Source organism: Dasypus novemcinctus, chromosome 23 (assembly GCF_030445035.2).
Source record: "Dasypus novemcinctus isolate mDasNov1 chromosome 23, mDasNov1.1.hap2, whole genome shotgun sequence".
NCBI lineage: Eukaryota > Metazoa > Chordata > Mammalia > Cingulata > Dasypodidae > Dasypus > Dasypus novemcinctus.
Window position 1 is genome coordinate 54,726,529 of NC_080695.1, and position 10,609 is coordinate 54,737,137.

General features: G+C 42.9%; 1 long non-coding RNA gene across 1 annotated transcript; it reads left to right on the forward strand.

The window, feature by feature from the left end:
• The first annotated feature begins 4,430 nt into the window (after window positions 1–4,430).
• On the forward strand, window positions 4,431–10,392 carry LOC131275613 (uncharacterized). Its single transcript, XR_009183024.1, has 3 exons — window positions 4,431–4,506; window positions 6,176–6,260; window positions 9,680–10,392. It is a non-coding gene; the product is annotated as an uncharacterized lncRNA (long non-coding RNA).
• Window positions 10,393–10,609: the final 217 nt, after the last annotated feature.

A 10,609-nucleotide genomic window follows, 5' to 3' on the forward strand; every position in this document is an offset into this window, starting at 1 on the left:
GGAGAGATTTATTCATTCTGAAAGCAGCCTCTGTGTGAGACTCTGTAAAGCAGGGGTTATGGAAGCAGATTTGGCTCAACTGATAGGGCATCCACCTACCACATGGGAAGTCCAGGGTTCAAACCCCGGGCCTCCTGACCCATGTGGTGAGCTGGCCAACAGGCAATGCTGATGTGCGCAAGGAGTGCTGTGCCATGCAGGGGTGTCTACTGCATGGGGGAGCCCCACACACAAGGAGTGTGCCCCTCAAGGAGAGCTGCCCCATGTGAAAAAAGTGCAGTCTGCCCAGGAGTGGTGCTGCACACATGGAGAGCTGATGCAGCAAGATGACACAACAAAAAAGAGACACAGATTCCCAGGACCGCTGACAAGAATACAAGTGGACACAGAAGAACGTACAGTGAATGGACACAGAGAGCAGACAACTGGAGGAGAAAGGGGGCGGGGGAAGGGGAGAGAAATAAATAAAAAAAATTCTTTGAAAACAAAAGACAAAAAACAAATATCTTAAAAAAAGAATAAAGCAGGGGTTAGGACACATTCTCTGTAAAGGACAAGGTAGCACATATTTTAGGCTTTGTGAGCAGATGGTCTTTGTCCCTTCTCCTTCTCCTCCTTCTTTTCCTCTCTTTCTCCTCTTCCCTTTTTTTAAAACCCTCTAAAACCATCTTTTTTTTTTTTTTTTTTTTTTTTTAGCTTGGAGACTATACAAAAATAGGCTGTGGACTGGATTTGGCTCACGGCCCACAGTTTGCCGTCCCCTTGGACTAGAGGCTCCTGCCGCTGTGGACTGCTTGCCTTACGAGTGCTCCAGGACTAGTTCTCCACTCTCTTCTCCAACTCTTGTGAGCTCCCCTCATCCTTCCAGCAAAGTCCCTCTTCCTTTAAGTTAGCCAGCATCCAGTTCAGTGGCTTCCAGATAGCGCACCCTAACTGACTCTGATAAACGGTGCCTTGCCCAGAGGCCTAAGAGGTGGGCCAGCGAGGGTGAGCTGTGGCTTTGGGTGGGATCATACCCCTTAGTGATAGTAATAATAATAATAATAATAATAATAAAATCAATACTTCACATGTATGGAGCACCAGGTGATGCACCTACACTAAGTGTTTATTTTCATTGTCTTGTTTAATGGTCACAATCACTCCAGGCTATAGGTGACCAACATCATTGCCATTTTATTGCCATCATTGCCATTTTATAGAAAACGGAGGCTTAGGTTAGGCAGCGGGCCTAAGGTCTCAATGTGAGAAGGGCTCATCAGGATTTGGATCCAGTTTATCTGAGTCCCGAAGCAGAGCTCCGCCACTCTGAACTGCTATAAATGGCAGCCCGAGTTCCTCATGGCACCATTTGTCGCTTAGAGAAGAGTCTCTGTCTTTTGGAGTTTTAAGAAATGAATGAGTATTGCTCCTGGAGGGGCAAAGTGGTATGGGGGAAGGACCCCTGAATGGGGCGCCCAGAGAATTGAACTCTTGCTCTGACTGACCTCTCATCAGATTCTAAGAGTTGGGGACACTCGGGGCACCAAGAAGTTCAGGCCACCGCCTACTCTTGGTGCTTCTTGGGGGAAATTGGCATAGATAAAATAAGGGGACCTGAGCAATTTCCATAAGCAAAGTCTCTTAGAAGCAAAGAAAGCACTCTCTGCTGTTTGACAGACAACCACTGTCCCGTAACAGGAGGCTGCCCGTCCCACAGCCGCCTCAGGTGCCTCTGCTGCTCGTCCAGGGCGGCAGAATCAACCGAGTCATTGGTGCGTCTCAGGAATCGTTGCGATTGCTGGGCAGGCCCAGGCAGATAGAAATATCCTCAGCGCTGCCTCAGTGCTCTGCTAGCCATATGCCAGTTGAGACTCCCCAAGCTGAGGTCAGAGTTAGCGTGAGGTAAGTTTCCTGTGGTGGAGTGTTCATGGCCCCTGTGTATTTGAAGTTCTGTCAAAACTAGGGTGAATGATCTAGGCCAGTGCTCGCCAACAGAAATATAATGTCATCCACATGTGTAATTTAAAATTTTCTTGTAACCTCATTAAAAAAATAGCCCAGGAGAAATGGAAACATATGCCTACACAAAAACTTGTGTGTGAATGTTCATAGCAACAATATTCACAACAGCCCAAACGTGGAAACAGCCCCTATATCCATCAACTGTTGGACAAACAAAAGTGGTATATACACATGATAGAATATTATTTAGCAATAAAAAGAAATGAAGTACTGGTACATGTTACGGTATTGATGAACCCTGAACACGCTATGCTAAGTGTAAGAGGTCCGTCACAAAGGACCACATATTGTGTGATTCCACTTATATGAAATGTCCAGAATAGGCAAATCTATAGAGACAGGAAGTAGTTCAGTGGTTGCCTTCCCCTGGGGATGGGAGAAGTGGGGAGACTGGAGGTGAGACTGATTGCTAATGGGTAAAGGAATTTTTTTTGGGGGGGATGATAGAAATATTAAAAAACTGAAAACAAAAGAATAAAAAACCAAAAGAGTAAAAAATAGATGGTGAAACTCCAAGAAGAAATGTAGGGAAGCATCTTCAGGGCCTTGCATTAGGCAATGGTTTCTTAGACTTTACGCTAAAAGCAGAAGCAATAAAAGAAAAAAATAGATGAATGGGACCTCATCAAAATTAAAAACTTGCTCCTCAAAGGACTTTATCATGAAAGTAAAATGACCACCTACACAACGGCAGAAAATATTTGGCAACCACATATCCAATAAAGGACCAATATCCAGAATATAGAAAGAAATCCTTCAACTTAACAACAAAACTGAATTTCAACCCAAATGACCCAATTCAACCCAACTGAAAAATGGGCAAAAGACTTGTACAGATATGTCTCCAAAGAAGATATATAAATGGCCAGAGAGCATGTGAAAAGATGCTCAACATCATTAGCCATCAGAGAAATACAAATCAAAACCACAATGAGATACCATTTCACATCCATTAGAATGGATACTATTTTAAAAAATGGAAAATAACAAGTGTTGGAGAAGATTGGGAGAAATAGGAATACCCATTCATTGCTGGTGGCAATGTGAAGTAGTGGAGCTGCCATGGAAGACAGCTTGGCTGATCATCAGAACAACCATATGACCTGGCAATCCACTACTAGATAAATATCCAAAAGAATTGAAAGCAGGGTCTTGAACGGATATTAGCACTCTGTTGTTCATAGCGGCATTATTTACAACGGTTAAAAGATGGAAGCAACCCAAGTGTCCATCAACCGATGAATGGATATACAAAATGTGGAGTATACATACAATGGAGTATCTCTTATTCAACCATAAAAAAAGAATGAAATCCTGATAACGGACAGTGTAGATGGACCTGGAAGGTATCATGTTGAGTGAAATGAGCCAGGCACAAAAGGACAAATATTGTAAGATCTCACTGATTTGAAATCATTGGAATGAGCAAAGCCATAGAGTCAAAAGCTAGAATACAGGTTACCAGGGGACGGGGTGGGGATAGGGAATGGGAAGTTAAGGTGTCAAATGTACAAGGTTCCTATTGGGAATGATGGTTCTTTTCCGGTAATGGATGGTGGTGATGGTAGCACCACATTGTTTGAGCCAATTAACAGCACTGAAATATATATCTGTTCGTGATTAAAAGGGAAAATGTTAGATTGTATATATGGTAATAGAATTAAAAAAATTTAATTCCATGGAACTACACTAGACAAACTGTGGACCCTGAGTTAAACCATGGACTTAAATTAATAGTACAATAATAAAAATATGCTATCGTCAATTGTAGCAAACACTCCATACTAACAATGCAAGTTGTTGGTAGTAGGATGGTATAGGGGAATCTGGTATTTTATGCATGATTGTTCTGTAAACCCACAACTCTAATAAGGGAAAAAGAAAAAAAAAGTAAAAAGAAACAAAAACCAAACAGGTAAAATTCATTTTAATAACATTTTATTTAACCCAAAATATTTTAAAAAATTATCATTTTAACATGTAATCAATATAAAAATATCATTTGAGAGAGACTTCACATTCTTTTTTAAAATAAATTTTGATATCTGGTGTATATTTTATACTGAAAGCACATCAATTAAAAATATTCAAGAGAGATTTCACATTCTTGTTTTGTAATAAATCCTTGACATCTGGTGCATATTTTATACTTGAGAGCACATCAGTACATACTAGCCACGTGTCAAGTGCTCAGTGGTCACATTTTGTTAGTGGCTAGCACGATGGGCAGTGCAGAACTAGGCAATTAATGGCTTTCTACCAACAAAAAAGCCTCTCTCTCCCTCACTCCTCCTCTGTTCTCTAGAAGCTCAAACAGACCCAGGTTTGAATCCCGTTCTGCCACTTCTCAGGAGTGTAGCTTTGAAACTGTAATTCATCCTTTCTAAATGAGGTGTTTTTGTTTCTATTTTTATTTTTTAGGTACTGGGGCTGGGGACTGAACTCAGGACCTCGTGTGTGGGAAGCCGGTGCTCAACCACTGAGCCACATTGGCTCCCCTAAGTGAGTTTTAAAATCTGTGAAATGGGCGCCTCAGTGGACTGTGGTAAGGACTAAGTGAGCTCATCCCTGTAAAGCGAGGTGGTGCTCGGCACACGGTGCTCACTCAGTGCTGGTGGCTGTTCCTGATCCCACGGGGCGGGGCAGCCCGGATCCCTGGGTGGGAAGACTCGAAACCAGAGGTCCTGGCCTCAGACGCTGCCCCGCAGGCCCTCGTGTCTGTGCACCTGCCCGGCTCTTTGCGGGGGCTGTATCCCGAGTTACCCGCTCTGCATCTGGCGAGCCTGGGATACGGCTGATTGGACAGGCCTGGCACCCAGTGTAAGGGCAGACGATGTCTGGGCTGGCCAGAGGACTGCGAAGTGCCCCGTGGGCACCCAAGCCACAGGGAGGTTGGGGGCTAACTGGACAACGAAGAGCCTCTCTTCTGGGGGGTTTGAATTTGAGCCCAGAGAGAAAGGACCAGAAGTCAGGATCAGGGGCGGACGCGGAGACCCACACAGGGGGTGCTAGGTGGAAGCCTTGAGTGGAGTGGGCAGAAGCTCGGGAGGAGTGCAAGCCCCGGATTGCCACAGCCACGAGTCAGCAGGCTGTGGACCAGCATGGAGTGGAGGCGGCAGGGGCAGGGGGCCAGGACCAGAGACGCTGAGCCCGCCTCGTGGTGGAGCCGGCATGCGCCCTGTGGAGAGGCGTTGAGCTACCGAGCCGCTGCCGGGTAACTAGAGCTGCTGCCGCAGGCTGAAGCCGTGCCAGTCCCTGGGGCCCTGGCCGCAGGGAGATTTTGGTCTTCCCCATCTCATGATGTAATCTGAGAATGTTTCTCTTCCTCACAAACCTACAAGAGCCTGCCCAACACATCAGTGTGTCACAATCGCTCTGCGACTCAGTTTCTTCATCTGTGAAATGGGGAGGATGACACCTATTTTTTAAAACCATTTTTTTTCTTGTACATTTCTATATCTTAAGTGGGAGCAGAAAATAGATGATATTTTGTTTTTTATTATGATAAAGTAAAATTGACAGTTTTAACCATTTTAAAGTATATAATTCAGTGGCATTAAATGCATCCACGATGATGTCTCATCACCACTATCTAGTTACAGGACTTTTTCATCACCCCAGACGGTAACCCTCTATCCATTAAGCAATCACGCTCCATTTCCACCTCCCCCATCCCTGGCAAACACAAATTTGCTTTCTATGGATTTGTCTATTCTGGATATTTCATGTAAATGGAATCATGCAATATTTGTTCCCTTGTGTCTGGCTTATTTCTCTTAGCATGATGTTTTTTTCCATTAAAAAAATTTATTGACGTGTATCATTCTACATGAACACACATAAACAGTAACTGTTTAGTAAAAATTGTGAACTTACAAGATAAACCCTTATATCATCATACAGAGCTCCCACATATCACCCTTTTAGCATAATTTAAAAAAATTTTATTTATTTATTCCCTTCCCCCCTTGTTTGCACTCATTGTCTGTTCTCTATGTACTTGTCTTCTTTTTTTAGGAGGCCCTGGAAACTGAACCCAGGACCTCCCATGTGGGAGGGAAGTGCCCAATGACTTGAGCCATCTCTACCCCCTTAGCATAACGTTTTTTTAAAGAAGATTTTATTTACTAATTATGTATGTATGTCTTTAATTTATTCCCCCCTCTCCCAGATGGTTCTCTCATCTGTCTGCTCATTGTTTCTTCACCTTCTCCAGGAGATACTGGGAATCGAACCTGGGGCCTCCCACATGGGAGGTAAGTGCCTGAGTGAGTGGGCTGCAGCATCTGCTGGCTTGTGGCATTTGCTCATTTAGGCATCTGCTCATTGCTGCGGGTGCTGCATCTAGCATGCTGCGGTGGGTGCAGCGTCTGGTGTCTGCTTGTCTTCTTTAGGAGGCACCAGAACCCGAGCCTGGGACCTTGGCATGTGGTAGGCGGGTGCCCAACTGGTTGAGTCACATCCACTTCCCAGCATAATGTTTTCGAAGTTCATCCATGTTGTAGCATGCATCAGAACTTCATCCCTTTTAATGGCAAAATATTTCATTGCATGTTTTTACCATATTTTGTTTATCCATCTGTTGATGGACATTTGGCTGTTTCTACCTTTTGGCTATTGTGAATAGTGTAAGCATCTTTGTTTGAGCACTGTTTTTCATTCTTTGGGATACATATAGGAGTGGAATTGCTGGGTCATGTTGTAATTCTATATTTAACTTGTTGAGGAATCGCCAAATTGTTTTCCACCATTTTACATTCCCAACAGCAATGGTGAGGGTTTCCATTGTTATTATTATTATGGCCATCCTAGTGGGCAGGAAGTGGCATCGCAATATGTTTTTTTTTTTTTTCTTCAAAAGGTCCTGCAGATATTAAGATTTTGACAATATTCTTTCATCATTTGTAACAAATGTCTCACAGCGATGCAAGGTGTTGATGGTGGGTTGATGTATGGGGCCCCTGTGTGATGTGCATGTTTGCTTTGTAGGTTCACAACATTTACTATACACTTATTGTTTATGTATATTCATGTATAAATGATGTAGTAATAATAATAATAATAATAATAGGCTAGTTTGGGGGAAAAGTACACCAAATATAAGATACTTTGGTTGGTAGTAATATTTTGAGGATGCTGTTTAATCATTAGGTAAAAATGTTTCACAACAATGCAAGGTATTGGTGGTAGGGTGAGGTATGAGAGCCCTGTATAATGTTATGCATATTTGTTTTGTAAGTTCACAGCTATTACTATACACTTACTGTTTATGTATGTTTATGTATGCATGATATACTTCCATAACCTAAAAAAAATGTCCCACAGCACTTTATTTTCAAACTTTATCCAAAAATGTAAAAATTGTTAAAAATGTGTAATCCAGAACTTCAGCTCCTGGCTCCAGTCCTCATGGGAAGAGGCTGTGAGAGGATCAGGATAGAAGGTCAGAATTCCTCCCACCCCAAGAGAAAAGGGAAGCCCCAGGCTTGGTGGACAAGGGAGAATGGGCCCAAGTTCCCTCCACCCCCGTGTCCCAAACCTTGCCCTTCAAAGGAGAGGAAACATTTAACATTCTGGAGACTTGTCCAGGAGCACGGTGTGTGGTGCATGGAGCAGGCAGGTAGCTGACCGAGGAGGGCTACGCCTGCCCCTCTGCTTCTTGGCAGGCAGGATGGGGTAAAGCCCGGTCTACTCGTCACTCTCCTCCTTAGAAATGCCATTGTTTATAGTAACAATGGGGCGTTGCCCAGGGATACGCACAGGCCCAGAGCAGGCGGGAGGTTACAGGGGGTTGGGCTGAGCTTGGGTTGGCAGGACAACTGTGAGGTTGGCCACGGAGACTGTGATCTCCTGATGGTGATTGTTCTGGGTCCCAACATCCACCACATGATGCTCATCCATGGCCCCCTCAGTGAGACAGAGCATGGGCAGTGCCAGCATGCGCTCTGCATTATCCTCTTCCTCTATCTTGAAGGTGAAGGAGTGGGTACAGCCAGAGAGCCGGGACCCGCAGTCTCCCGACACCCCCAGTCCGGGCTCGGCTCTCCTGGCCCAGGACTCCTAAGGCGGCGGCCACGCTGCATGCTCAGTGTGCTTTTGATTTGCTTTCCCTAATGATTAATGACATGGAGCATCTTTTCATGTGCTTGTTGGCCATTTGTGTATCTTCTTTGGAGAAATGTTTATTCAAGTCCTCTGCCCATTTTTAAAAGTAAAGGTTTCATATATTCTTCACTTCTTCAATAATACCATATTTTAATGGGTACACAGTGCTTTTACTTGGCATTAATGAGGAGTTGGCTTTTGAAACAATTTAGTATTACACCAGCTGGGATGATTACAGATGTCTCCATTCTTTTGGGACAATTCTGCCAACAGAGGACAGGTTCCACTGAATTCCAATTTGTATTGCTATACATGGCTCCACTAGCTAATCCAGCATTGTCAGATTTGTCATGGAAATCAGGTGCCCGCTTCTGGTGGTTCTGCCTTGTAATTGTTTGTTGAATGTGTTGAACTTTGAGATGAGTTAGTGAGGTTTTGGCCAAGGGAAACACTGTGAGGTTGTAGATGGAATTGTAGAAACTACAGCTGCTGACTTGGTGCATTTTAGTGTCCCGTACCCTTTCCTTTGCCCAGTGCTTAATTGGGTTGTCTTTTTGTTATTGAACTGCTAGTGTTCTTTATATATTCTGGATACTAAACCCTTATCAGGTATATGCCTTCCAAGTATTTTCTCCTATTACCTGGGTTTTCTTGTCCCTCTCTCGATAGTGTCCTTTATTGCAAAACCGTTTTTAATTATGGTGAAGTCCAATTTGTCTATTTTTTCTTTTGTTGTTTGTGCTTTTTAAAATTCATTGCTAAATCCTAAGTCATGTTTGCCCCTGTATTTTCTCCTAAGTGTTTTACAGTTTCAGTTCTTATAGTTAGGTCTTTGATCCATTTTTTAATTAATCTTTGCAGATGGTGTGACACAAGGGTCCAACTTCATTCTTTTGCATGTTGATGTGTACCATTTATTGAAGATACTGTTTTTCCACATTGAATGGTTTTGGCAGCCTTGTCAAAAATCAGTTAATTGTAGGTGTATGAACTTATTTCTGAACTCTTAATTCTATTTTGCCTAGCTATATGTCTATTCTTATGTCAATACCATACTTTGGTTACCATAGCTTTGCAATTTTTGTAATTGAGAAGTTTGAGTTATCCAACTTTGTTCTTTTTTAAGAGTGATTCAGCTATCTGGGGTACCTTTCAATTCTGTATGAACTTTGGGATCAGCCTTTCTATTTCTGTGAAAAAAAAGTCATTGAGATATTGATAGGGATTGCACTGAATCTGTAAATAGCTTTGGGAAATATTATCATCTTAACAATATTAAACCTTCCAATCTATTGAACATAGGGCATCTTTCCATTTATTTAGGTCTTCTTTAATTTCTTCCAGCAATATTTTGTAGTTTTAATGTATAAGTCTTGCAACTCCTCAGTTAAATTTATTCCTAAGTATTTTTGATGCTATTGTAAATGCAATTGTTTTCTGAATTCCATTTTTGGATTGTTCATTGCTAGTGCATAAAAATATAATTTATTATTACTTTTGTATTGGTCTTGATCCCAAAACTTGCTGAATTTGATTATTAACTCTCACAGTTTTTTTTTTTTTTTTTTAGGTACTGGGGCTTGAACCAGGACTTTGTATGTGGGAAGCTGGCACTCAACCCCTGAGCCACACTGGCTTCCCTGAGTTGGCTTTCTTATTTGTTTTGCTTGTTGTTTGTTGTTTTTCATTTTAAGGAGACATGGAACTGAACCTGGGATCTCCCATGTAGGAAGGAGGTGCTCAAATGCTTAAGCCACATCTGCTCCCCTGTCAAAAGCTTTTCTTCCTTTTTCTAGTGCATCACCAGTTGGCAGTAATCCCTTGGTGCCAGGGAGTCTCATTCCTGGGAGTCATGTCCCATGCTGGGGGGGAAGGTAATGCATTTACATGCTGACTTTGGCTTAGAGAGTGGCCACATTTGAGCAACATGGAAGCTCTCAGGAGGTAACTCTTAGGCACCCTAAGAGTTAAGCCTAGTTCAAATTTCAGACACACAAACTCATAAGCATAGTCATTAGTATCAAGGGCTCATCATTGGAGCATCATTCTTCACTGGTCTTTGTCCTTGCACTCGGGGGATTGTTGCTGTTCCATTGGGGAATGTAACAGCTCCCCTGGCTATGAATTCAGCACACCCTCAGTTGTCATTTGTAACTGTAACTACTATGAAAATACCCAACATATATCTGAACATTTTTATATACTCTATATACATGCCCTGGAGAGCTCCCTCCCAACCATGTGTCCCCCATCAATAACACCCCACTCCAGTGTTCCTCCCCTGCCATAGCTGAACCCCTCTGTGGTCCAAAACTTGTTCAAAAATGAAGCCTAATATATTGCCAAATTCAATTAGTAGGAAATGTTATTTAAAAAACTTTCAGTGCAATATTAAAAAGCAATACAGCCAGCTGGAGTGACAATGAACAGAGAGGAAGGGGAAGTGGTGGGGAAGAGCCAGGGCCCCACCCAGCTGTTCCCAGTACCTGGAGGTCAAGGG